This window comes from Magnolia sinica, chromosome 9 (genome assembly GCF_029962835.1).
Source record: "Magnolia sinica isolate HGM2019 chromosome 9, MsV1, whole genome shotgun sequence".
NCBI lineage: Eukaryota > Viridiplantae > Streptophyta > Magnoliopsida > Magnoliales > Magnoliaceae > Magnolia > Magnolia sinica.
The window spans coordinates 78,080,775-78,093,464 of NC_080581.1; the positions used below are offsets into that span (position 1 = coordinate 78,080,775).

At 37.1% G+C, this 12,690-nt stretch overlaps 1 long non-coding RNA gene across 1 annotated transcript; it reads right to left on the reverse strand.

Annotated features, from left to right (window-relative positions):
• Window positions 1-12,050: 12,050 nt before the first annotated feature.
• LOC131256489 (uncharacterized) lies at window positions 12,051-12,392 on the reverse strand. The gene is made up of 2 exons (XR_009176842.1): window positions 12,125-12,392; window positions 12,051-12,084 (listed from the first exon to the last, which is right to left on the reverse strand). It is a non-coding gene; the product is annotated as an uncharacterized LOC131256489 (long non-coding RNA).
• Between the last annotated feature and the right edge of the window lie 298 nt (window positions 12,393-12,690).

Below are 12,690 nucleotides of genomic sequence, written 5' to 3' on the forward strand. Positions count from 1 at the left end.
GAATAAAGTTAATATCAACGGGTAACTCCAATAGCTTATGTTATCATTTTTTCTAAAATTACTAAAATGCTCATTAATTAATAAGGTTGCATAAATAAATGCTATTATTAAAAAAATTTCTAAAAAAGGAAAAGAAATCAACTGGTTGCGGATTGCATTGTTATTAGTGGTTACTGGTCGATGTTCTATAAGCCCCACCGTAATGCATATTTTATATACAATTAGGTGGACCACACCATGGGAAACAATGGTGATTGAGTGCCCACCATTAAAAACTTCCTTGAGCCCGCTGTAATGCCCACCACAATGTTTGTTTTCCATCAATGTTGATTAGGTCACGTAGAATTGGATAAAGAGAAAACACAAATATAAGCTTCGTCCAAAACTTTGGTAGGACCTAAGAAGTTTTTAATGGCAAACTTTAAACACCACTTTTTCTTATGGTGTGGTCCACTTGAGATTTTGATCTGCCTCATTCTTGGGCTCATGCCCTAAGATGATATGGGAAAATAGATGGATGGCTTGGATAAAACATGTGGAGCTCATAAAACACCATATCATGTAATCCACATTCGGTGGCTCTCTTTGTGGTAGGGCTGTCAACAGGCCGAGTCAGGGATACGTCTCGGCCTGGACTTTGGATGTTTCGGGCTGGCTGCAATTCAAAATTCTTATTTTCCCGGCCGGATCCCGGCCCACTAACACCCCTGCTTTGTCCTAGGTTAAAACATGTCTAGATTAGATGTGCGCCGGTCTCACCCAACGCGGTGTGGTCCTGAATGTGGGGCCCACGTTGATGCATGTGTTGTATATCCAGGCTGTTCATCCATATTTCTGCTCCTTTTAGGGCATGAACACAAAAAATTATTAAGCACATCCAAATCTCAAGTGAACCACCACGCTGATTGAATTTCCACCATTAAAAATTTCCTAGGGCCCACTGTAATACCCACCATGAGTTTTTTGATAAGGACACAGACCTGAGTGAAGGGAATAAAAAATATGGGCTTGATCAAAAACTTTTGTAGCCCACAAAAAGTTTTTAGAGGTGGATGTTCAATAACAACTGTTCCTCCGGCCTGGTCCACCTGAGATTTAGATTTTTTTTTTTTGGTACTCTAAAATGATCGGGAAATCTGATGGAAGAAGTTATATACAATGCATACATCATGGTGGGGCTCATAGAGTACCACTAATATATCACAACGCGACCGGAGGCAGATTACCTTTGGACCATGCCAGTAAGGAGTGGCTACTGATGGCTAGCTGCTCGATAGGGCCTATCATGATGTACGTGTTTAATCCACACCGTCCATCTATTTTACTAAGATAATTTTAAGGCATGAGGTAAAAAATGAAGGAGATTCAATTCTCAGGTGGACCATTTTAGGGGAAACAGTGGCGATTAAACGGCCATCATAAAAAATTTCTTATGGGCTCAAAAGTTTTGGATCAAGCTGGTTTCAACTTCTTCCTTTCATCCAGGACTGTGTGTCCTTATCAGCAGGTTGGATGACAAATAAACATTATGATGAGCAATATGATGGGCCTTAGGGAGTTTTTAATGGTGGGCATTCGATTAGCATTGTTTCTTATGGTATGATCCACCTGAGATTTGGATCCTCATAATTTTTGGGTTCATGACTTGGATATACAATACATACATCACGGTGGGCCCCACGGTCAGGGCCAAACAAAATCCATAAATCCTCATCCTAATTAACTATGCAATCCACGTCCAGAGAAAATTGTTGATATGTTTTTCCCTTTTTTTTTTGTGATTTTTTATAAAAACGTTAATTAATAATTTAACTTTTAGATATCTATTTAATTCTTTTTAAGCACCTTTATTAATTGGTGGATATTTAAGTCATTTTTGAAAGAGATAATAAGCAAAATTGGAGAAGACTAACGGTATCCTTGACAATAACAAAAGAAAAACTTAATTTATAAATGTATCATATGTAAATACTATATTAATGAAGTATTATTTTGGAAAATTCTCTTAAAAGAATTTAAGTAGGCCACATGACAGAAACAATGAGACTGAAAATCAACCATTGAAACATCTGTGGGGTCATAGAAATTTTAGATCAGGCTATGTTAGGGGACCGTGGAAGCACACAGTGTAGAATCAAGAGGAGTAATCCAATCGCACAATCCAAGCATAACAAAAACACAATGGTTTAATGTGGAAAAACCCTTGCAAGGAAAAACCACGGGATAAAGTGATGTATGATCACTATGAAAGCATAAATTACAAAGAGAGAGAGAGAGAGCTTATCCCAGTCAAGAAGTGTGTGCTCAATTCGGCAGTTCCCAATTACACAACTGATAGCTGGGCTATCGGGATCTTTGTATTTTTGTGGCATATCTTGCTTCAGGATGACATTCACTTTTTCTATCAAAAATTTTTTATTTTGTATGTTTTACCGTCTTTTGGTAGTGCATAGATCTTTCAGAAATTTGTCATATGAAGGGATTTGTTTAATGACATCCAGTAGAGGAATGTTGACTTTCACTTGTTTCAGCACCTCTATAATATCTTGAGAGTTAGAGAAAGGTCTTAGTGCAATCAACCGTTGGGGAATGACACAATCAACTTACTTTGGGATTCCGATTCTAATCCATGTTGGGCAATGCTAGGTCTATCATTCTCATCTTCTTCCGGGTCCTTAGGCTTTTCGGCCTTTACCGGAATGAATTTGTCAATTGTCTTTTCATTCCTAAGAATAGTGATAAGCTTGGCTTGCTCTATTTGATTTGAAGAGCTTAAGTCACTAATTTCACATTGTGGTTTTGGATTGGGGAGAGGTTGGGCTGAAAGCATCCCTTTCTCTCTAATCGTTAAGTGTGATTCAATCCGTTAAATGGCCTTAGTAAGGTCTGGAAATGCTTGTAATGTGTCTTGATTGAAAAGCTCTTGGTTTTGGATGTGTTTTAAAACCAGATCCTCTTGAAGTTTTTTTTGATTTAGTAATTATGTAAGAATCTCTTGTGGGTTAGCCGTTTATCCATTCCTCTAGCTAAAATTTGGATGATTTCTCCAGCTGGATTTGTATTTGTTTGAGGTTGGTCCTTTAAAAGGTCTTTAGTAGTTATTCACAACATTCGATTGCTCATTTAATATCTCTTGAAAAGTGGGTATTGTTGGACAATTTTCAGTTGTATGTATATTGCAAGCACAAATACCACAAACAACTTCCTTGGCCTTACTGGGTTTGATAGATTCTGCCTTCTTAAGTTCCATGACCTCGACTTTCCTTGTGAGATTGGTTACCCTTGCACTTATATTATCTTCTTCTTTTTAAGCGTAAATTCATCCCATTTCCTTTGATTGAGTAGGCTTAGAATTGGTGGGTCTTGAGAAAGTGTCCCATGATTGCATATTTTCTGTTAATTGATCAAGGTAATCCCATGCATCATCGGCATCTCTATTCATGAATTCACCATTACACATTATCTCTATGAACTGGCGCATTGGTGAAGTTAATCCATTATAGAAAAAGCTAATTGTTCGCTATATTTTGTAGCCATGATGTGGATAGGAATTTGTGACATCCTTGAATCTTTTCCATCATTGGAAAAAGGTCTCTTCCTCTTTCTGGGCAAAGCTCATGATTGCCTTCCTTAAATTGTTAGTTTTATGAAACGAGAAAAACTTTTTGAAAAATTTTTAGGTCATCTCGACCCATGTGTCGATGGATTTTGGTTTTAAGGAGTGCATCCATGTCTTAACCTTCTCCTTCAATGAAAAGGGAAACAATTTTAGTCACAATGTGTCTTCTGACACGTTTGGAAAGTGTAATGTAACGACTATCTCATCAAACTCTTTAATGTGCAAGTATGGACTTTTAGAATCTAGTCCATGAAATTTAGGAAGGAGTTGGATCACTCTAGGTTTTATGTCTACGTTTACTGTATTAAGTGGAAAAATCATGCAAAAAAGTGTAATCACCCCCGCCAGTTGTAAATAATCTCATAAAGTACGTGGTAGGGGTGCATTATGCACCTCGTTTTCATCTTGAACTTCAACTTCCTCAACTAGTGGTTGAAGTTGATTTGCAGCCATCACTTCTATTGACTCAGAGGATCTCAAATAGTGTCTAATCCTATGATGGATAGATAACCCTTCGACTAATCCTCCTTCACTCAAAAGACGTAGAGTGTTATCACGGACCCACTTGGGCATGAAAAACTCTCAGCCCTCAAGTAATTAAACCAAACTAAACCCTAAAAAAAATAATAAATAAAGCAAATAAGAGATCTAGAAAAGAAAGAGAGAAATATTTGGAACGAAGTTACCAGATAAGAGTTGCTAGGATCCTACAAAATAAAAAACAATGTTAGTTTCTAAAAATAATTTAGAAAATCTTGACCTACGAGCAAACTAAAAAGTTAACCATAATCTTAATCTAATTCTAATACTAATTAATCATAGAAAAACATAGCCATAGTCCCCGGTAATGGCAGTAAAAACTTGTTCACAACCCAAGTGTAGGGTCGTGATGTAATGATAACTCGGTAAGAAAGAGGTCGAATCCACAGGGACTAAACTTATATGTATTCTGAAAATAACTAGAAGTAGAATTAGAAGAAGATCTAAAATAAAAATTTGGAATAAAAGAAGTAATTGTGAATGAGTATCAATCAATGAAAAGGAAACTAGAGTACCAAGGATCCACTTATAGCTATCAAGATGGTACCTTGCTTGATTCAATAAATACAATTGGAATTGAAGTCCTATCCTATCTAATTAGAAGATAAGAGAATTGAAGCACAATATGAACTTTGCATTGAATTAGTTCACACAAGAAGGATTATTGTGATGATTGGAAGGGATTTCATCATCATACCATGCCCAGGAAACGATGGTAAACAAGGAGATTTACCAAATTAACAATCTCATAATGGAAAAGAAGATATTCAAATCTATCGGAGCTTCTATTGTAATTTGAGTTACAATAAACCATAGAAAACTGAAAATATTCATTAATTTCAAATTAGATCGAAATCAATGAAATTTAACATAAACAAGAATCAAAGTAAAATAAACATTTCAACATGCTATAAGCTTCACCTCTTGACTCCAACTAAGGGGTTTAGTTAACTATCGACATGATTAAAACCAAATCTCTTAAAGAAAACATAAAAACTAACTAGAAGAAGAAGATTGGGGATGAAAGGACTCCTTGAAGTTCTCCAACACTTTGCTCCACTCTTCTAACCCTAATTCGTGCCTAGAAACAATTAAGAGACCCATATTTATAGTATTTGTTTGGACCGACTTTGAAACCGCCTCAAATTTATGCAAAAAGTTAAGCATCGACAAACCGAATTAAGGTTAAAAATTGCACTTTCTCGCTAGACAATTCTGCACGATTTCGGTTGGACCAAAGTTGTCTTTGGTTAGACTGAATTAATGTTGAAAATTCTGTGCAGAAATTTGTCAAATTTAGGTCGAACCGAGTCGAGTCAGGTCTTTTTTTTAAAAAATAAAAATAAATGTGGACTCATGCCATAAAATTTTCATTAAACTTATAAAATTTTCATTAATCTTGAAAAGTTTACATCCTTTCAAGCAGGTCCCAACAAAAAGGTTCTGAACCACACTTCTCATGCAATCACAAACTCAAAAGAAAAAAGGCTATCAAGAAGGAGACCTGAGACCTCTATCCACCTCAAGCCACCACTACCTCTATACACCAAGAACCGGCCACAACAGGAATGAAAGGGGAACCGTCGGAGGCTAGCCCCGATCATGAATATCTGATGGCCTCAATGCCAGCATTATCCAAAACAAGAGCACCCCTCACTAACCTTGAGAGGTCTGACCGAGATCCATAAATTCTGTTTGGGCATCCATCACTGGCTAATCTCGCCAAGGCATCGGCCACTGAGTTCCCTTCATGGAAAATATGATTGAATTTGAGATTGAGATTCGTGTACAATTATTGAATAGCTCCTAACTTGTACCAGATGTTCCAAGATATGTTGGCTTGAGGCTCGTCTACCGCATTTACATTGATCTTGGAATCAGTTTCCACAATAATGTTGGGGAGACCCAGCTTATAGCATATTGTTATACCATCTAGCATGGCTTGGGCCTCTGCAACCGTATTCGTGGAGAGCTCGTAGCTTCTGTGAAAGGTAAGAATGGTCTTACCACTGTAGTCCCTACAAACTCCCCCATCTCCACTCTCTCCTGGGTTCCCCCTAAATGAGCCAACGTTTAACTTCAACCAACCTTTCGAAGGTTTTAACCATCTGACTATGATGGGCTTGCCAACAGGAGGAAGATCGACATTCAGAATCCTTAGGGACTGAAGGGTGATAGAATCTGCCATGGAGATCCTATCCGGGATATGGATGGAAGATTCGATTTCTCATAGCCAATGAAAGACATTGGATATTATACGGTTACCTGACATCGTGTGGCCTTCGAATTGAGCATTATCTTTGCTGTTCCATATCTCCCAGTTGATGATGCAGGGAGCGAGACCAATGAGAAGAGAAACTCTAGTTTTTCTACTAGCTCTGGAAGTCCATGCAAGAATTCTCTGATAAGATGACTGATTGGGCATAGAGACCATATCAAAGATCCGCTCAAAGTGGTCATAAACATCACATGCAATACTGCTGAAGCTGAACAGGTGGTCCAGATCCTCCACCGCCCCGTGCGCATGGCCCAAATAAGCCCTCTGTCGTTGTCCTCTATTTAGCTAAGAAGACTGTTAATCGACAATGGAGGAAGAAGGGGTTGGCCGGAGAGTGGAAATCATTCACACTTCGACGCTAAAGATATGCCGAACCTTTGGACAGCCATATACACAGGGATCGCTCCATGAAAGATTTTCCAAACGAAAATACTCATCTTCAGGGGGAGAGCTTTGTTCCAAATCCGCTTAGTCCAATGAAGGTTGGACTGATGTTGTCTGATTCCATTCCATGTTGATTTGATGGAGAATTTACCTGAAGTAGATAGGTCCCGGATCATTCTATCTTTCCTGTTAGAGAGGGCGATCGGGACAGCAGCAACGGTTTGCATCGCTATTGGAGAAATTATGCCCTAGACTTCTGACAGGTTTCTGGTACCAGGTTGGAAGAAGAAATCCCTGATTGTGGCATTCAGCAAGTGCAGCGGAATGGGTCTCTCAGTGGCACCAGCGAGCAGCCCTCTTCCCATCCAATTCCGAGTCCAAAAGTTGATCGAACCTTCTCTAACTACCCACCTAGAGTGGTGTAGAGTAAAAGGTAAAACTCTGAAGATCTCCTTCCAAGACGAAGAAGAAGCCGAACCATTCAAACCTTTGTTAGCTAGCAGTTTCTAGAAATATTTTGTTGAAATGAGGTTGGCTTAAAGAGACGACGTTCCCTGTAGCATCTGTCATCCCATCTTTATTTTGAATGCACGCGTTATATCATCAAAGCTTCTGATGCCGAGGCCTCCCTTGTGGAGAGGAGTACATATTCTGGACCATTTGACTTAATGCCTCTTGTTACCTTGATTAGAACTACCCTAGAAAAAATTAGCAATAGCTCTTTCAAGCGCTTTAGTAGTTGATTTTGGGATGGTAATGGCTGATAGCATGTGAATGGGAATGCTGGATAGGACATGTTTGATCAGCATCAGTTTCGCCACCGGGTTTAGAGCCGAAGGTCGAGCCGAAGTTGGTTTCGGTCGGATTGAGTCGAGTCAAATTAGTTATGAAAATCACAATTTCTTGCTGGACTGTTTTGTGCGATTTTGGTCGGACCAAAGTTGGCATAGGTCGAACCGAAGTAGCCTGTTTTTCTACTACGGACTTTGTAATTTTCTCCAATCTTTTTTCGTCCTTTGTAGTTGGTTTTCTTGGATCTTGAGGTTTTGAAATCTTCAATCTTGGTCTGCTAAGATCCACTCCTAATTGCTTTAGTGATTCTTGAGCATCAAATTCATGCTTTTAACATTCTTTTTAATCCAAGCTCTCAGATTCACCTCGTAATATAAACATGTGTAAAATATACCAATTAAACATTGTTATTTTTATAAAACGAAAATATAAACAGGGGGAAATATGCATTATTTGACACTCAACAATCAGTCATTGAATAGATGACCGATATTCTTAAATCCAATCTTAATCATCCATCTCAACTGGGATCACAAGGTATTTAATTTGATTCAAGAAAAAAAATACAATGCTATATATAAACATATGCCTTATTGAAATCCGGGTCATCTTACTTACTATGTTAACTTTCTATTAACAAAGTTGGTTAAAGCTATAAAAAAAAGTATCAGGATAAATATACAATGGTCAATAATCAATGTTCATTAATTTCATAGTTTAGAGTCGCATATCTACTGTTCAAGCAAGCTATGACATCAGCGATTCAAGTATGTGATGCCTTTTATTTTTAGAAAAGGATCCCATGCACTTTTTTATTTCAGCTATTAATTGCCCTCATTTCTTTTATTGTAACCTGTTTCACGAATCATGGTCAACAAACCTTAACTATTATAAGGTACATTGACAAAGTTTCCGAATACCGGCAACGACGGGTGGGTCTTGTCATCCGGAAGAACCAGCCAAATTTGAAGCATTATTATTATCATTATTATCATCATCGTCATCATCATTTTTGGCATCTCACCGCTCCAGCCAATAAGATAATTATTTGAACTAGTCATGTACTTAAAAAGGATTAATTGATAGACTTGACTGATGATCATTCTATAAACAAGTTTGCTCATTCGAATATCAGATGAGCCCGATTCTATTAGGCAAGGCATCTAACATTATCATGATTGATTGATGAGTGACTCCGATTAACCTAATGAAGATGACGGCCTTTGTTTCACAGACCAGGCCGAAAGGTGTATCTAGATGTGAATGATTCATAGAAGTGAGTTAACCACGTTCAGTATACATATATATGTGGCCCCGTTCTTTGAGTCAAGGCAGCTTCACCATCAGGATGGTCTAATGATGGCTCCAATATCACGTGTGACTGTTTTCCACATGTGCGTAGAGTGCCGAAGGAAAGTGCAATCCTTAGAAAAAGTGCATGCACGGTTGGGGTCCTGACTCTTGCCCCAGTGGTAGACTCACATAAGTTTCAACACCAGGTCAGGGGTTGGAGTACCTGTGGGAAATCCCACTGCCGTGTGAGTGTGTGGGGATGCGTACATGTGTGCGTGTGTAAAAAAAATGTGTGCACATGTGTGGGGATGTGTGTGTAAAAATAAGTGCATGCATGCGTGCACACAGATCATCTTTTGCCTTTCATTTTATTTATTTATTTGTGGATTATCATGATGGACACACATAATAAGTTAAAGGAGTTTGTCTTTTTTTTTTTTTTTTTTTGCCATGTATGCAATGGGCCCCTTCGACAGTTCCTATATAAACTCCACATTATGATGCACGGCAGTGGGCCTACTTCCCTTTGTATTCATGATATAATGTGGAACTTTGCATTAGGTGTTTTGCATGGTTGGGATGAACTTAGCCCTATTTCCCAATGCTGATGATCAACTAATTACATGAACAAGTCTCATTCGTAGCAGTGATTATTGAACAGAGGTGGCATCAAGTGGCCCACTTCCCTTCTCTATCTTACAAATACATTAATCCATATTTTTTTAAACAGTACTTCTCAGTCAAATATTGTGCATCACAGCAAATTAGAGGGCCCCACCCTTTAATTTCCACTACTCTCTGAATTCCATGCACAACAGTCTCAACAACTCACCAATAATTAAGTTGTTTGCGGTAAAATAGAAATTATGTACTGTTGCTTTACATATGACACCCATGATGACTAGGCAACAACAATCACCACGTCAAGCAAGCAACAAACCATGACCAGGTTAGGTACGTGATTCGATCCAAAATGGTCAACGGTCTTTCTATATATATATATATATATATATATATATATATATATATATATATATATATATATATATATATATATATATATATATAAAGAAAGAAAGCTGGTGGACCCTTTTCCATGACTAAATTGAATCAGGTGTCTGACTTGGTCATGGTAGTTGCCCACTCATATATATATATATATATATATATTAGTGGGCAACTATGAAACCCTAGTCCTACCTGCTGGTGTTGCCCACTTGAGTTTTGGATCCACCTCATTTTAGGTGAAGACTTATAACATGGGTTAGAGAAATTGATGGGTGGAGTTGATGTCACACAAACAAAACGGAGCCCCACAGAGATTATCTTTATACGGCTCCCTCTAACACAGGTTGTAACCCCCAGAGGGCCAAGCATAAAGGATTTGTCCCCATAAAACCTTCTAAGCAGCGCATAAGGCTCTGAACCTCTGTGGGCCATACCATGCTCTATCAAAATAAGCAATAGGGTACAATAACCCAACTTAAAACCGACTAAACTATCGGACCCACTCTCTCCATTTCACCGTCCCAAAATCAGTGGTTAAGAAATTCTAACCTCTGATTCATGGACACATGTTTGTAAAAAATACAACAATTGTATATTTTTTATTTTAATTATATTAGAATTTAATATTTATTAATATTACAAAATATTAAACTATAAAAATTACCCTCGCAACCGATTATCAGCTAGAAAACGCATCTGAATCCTAATTTTTCAGTCGGATTTGTTGAGCAATCGGGTAAATCGATATCCATTCTCAGCCGTAGTTGACTCCACTCAGAACTCAGATTCCATTATCAGGGCCATCAACCAATCAGGCTCGCTTTGGGTTCCGGGGTGTCTATACCCGACTAAGGGAACCTGATTCGAGTCTGGTCAATTTTAGACATGGGTGGTAGAGAAAAACTTTGATGCTCTGGCAGAGTAGTCACTACAAGAAAGAGGGTTTTTAGCAACGAAACTTTTAGCAACGAAACATATTTTCGTCGCCAAAAGTGTACTTTTAGCGACGGGACTTTTAGCGATGAAAATTTTTGTAGCTAAAAATCATGGATGAGACTTTTAGCGACGAAAATTTTTGTCGCTAAAGGCTGCAAACAAATTTTTCAAAAAATCGAATGGATTACTTTTAGCTACGAAAATTTTTATAACTAAAAATCATGGATGAGACTTTTATCAACGAAAATTTTCATTGCGAAAGGTTGCAAACGATTTTTCAATAAAATTGAATGGATTACTTTTAGCTACAAAACTTTTCGTAGCTAAAAATCGTGGATGAGATTTTTAGCGACGAAAATTTTCATCGCCAAAGGCTGCAAACATTTTCTCAAAAGAGTCGAATGTATTACTTTTAGCTACGAAAATTTTCGTAAACTCATAGAACAGACTTTTAGCAACGAAATGTTTCGTCGCCAAAAGCTATAAACAAATTTTTAAAAAATTCGAATGGATTATTTGTAGCTACGAAAATTTTCGTAGCTAAAGATCATGGATGATATTTTTTGCGACGAACATTTTCGTCACAATTTTTTAAACAATTTGAATAGATTGATTTTAACTACGAAAATTTTCGTAGGTAAAAATCATGGAACGGACTTTTAGCGACGAAAAGTTTCGTTGCTAAAAGCTGCAAACAATTTTTTAAAAAATTCAAATGGATTACTTTTTGATACGAGAATTTTTTGTAGCTAAAAATCATGGATGAGATTTTTAGCGACGAAAAGCTGCAAACAATTTTTCAAAAAATCGAATGGATTACTTTTAGCTACGAAACTTTTCGTAGCTAAAAAATCATGGAATAGACTTTTAGCGACGAAAACATTCGTCGCTGTTTTCATCGCTAAAAGCTGCAAACGAGTGCAAAACATGGACGAGACTTTTAGCGACGAAAAGTTTCGTCACTAAAGGCTTTAAATAGTTTCATGAAAAATTGAGAAGATTACTTTTAGCTACGAAACTTTTCGTCGCTAAAAATCCTGGATGTGACTTTTAGCGACGAAAAGTTTCGTCGGTAAAGGCTGCCATCAATTTGTGTTACTTTTAGCTACAAAAATTTCCGTAGCTAAAAAACGTGGATAAGACAAACTAATGAGACTTTTACCTACGAAATATTTCGTAGGTAAAAGTCTCTTTTAAAAAAAAAATATTCCATCTCAAATTTCCTGATATACACCTGTTAGAATATAATTCATCATATTCTTCCTGATATACACCTGTTAGAATATAATTCATCATATTCTTCCTGATATACACCTGTTATATAATATATTTCATCATATTCACATTCACATCCATCTAAACCCAAACTACGTAAATTCATCCAGACATAAACTACATTCATCCAAACATAAACTGCATCTATCCAAACACAAACAATCATATGGAAAAAAATAAATGAAAAGAGAGAGAACATATGAGAGGTGATCCAGACAAATGAAAAGAAAAACAACCTTAACCTAAACCTATAACCTACACTTATAGGTTTAGGTTTTAGGTTTAGATTAAGGTTAAGTTATAGGTTATAAGTTTAGGTTATAGGTTATGGGTTATAGGTTATAGATTAAGGTTAAGGTTTAGGTTATAGGTTTTGGTTTAGGTTAAGGTTATAGGTTTAGATTTAGGTTAAGGTTTAGGTTTAGGTTATAGCTTTAGGTTTAGATTTAGGTTTATGTTTAGGTTTAGGTTTAGGTTATAGGTTATAGGTTATAAGTTATAGCTTTAGGGAATTGAGAATATGTTAAGGTTTAGGTTTAAGAAATCAGGTTCGGGTTCGGGTTCG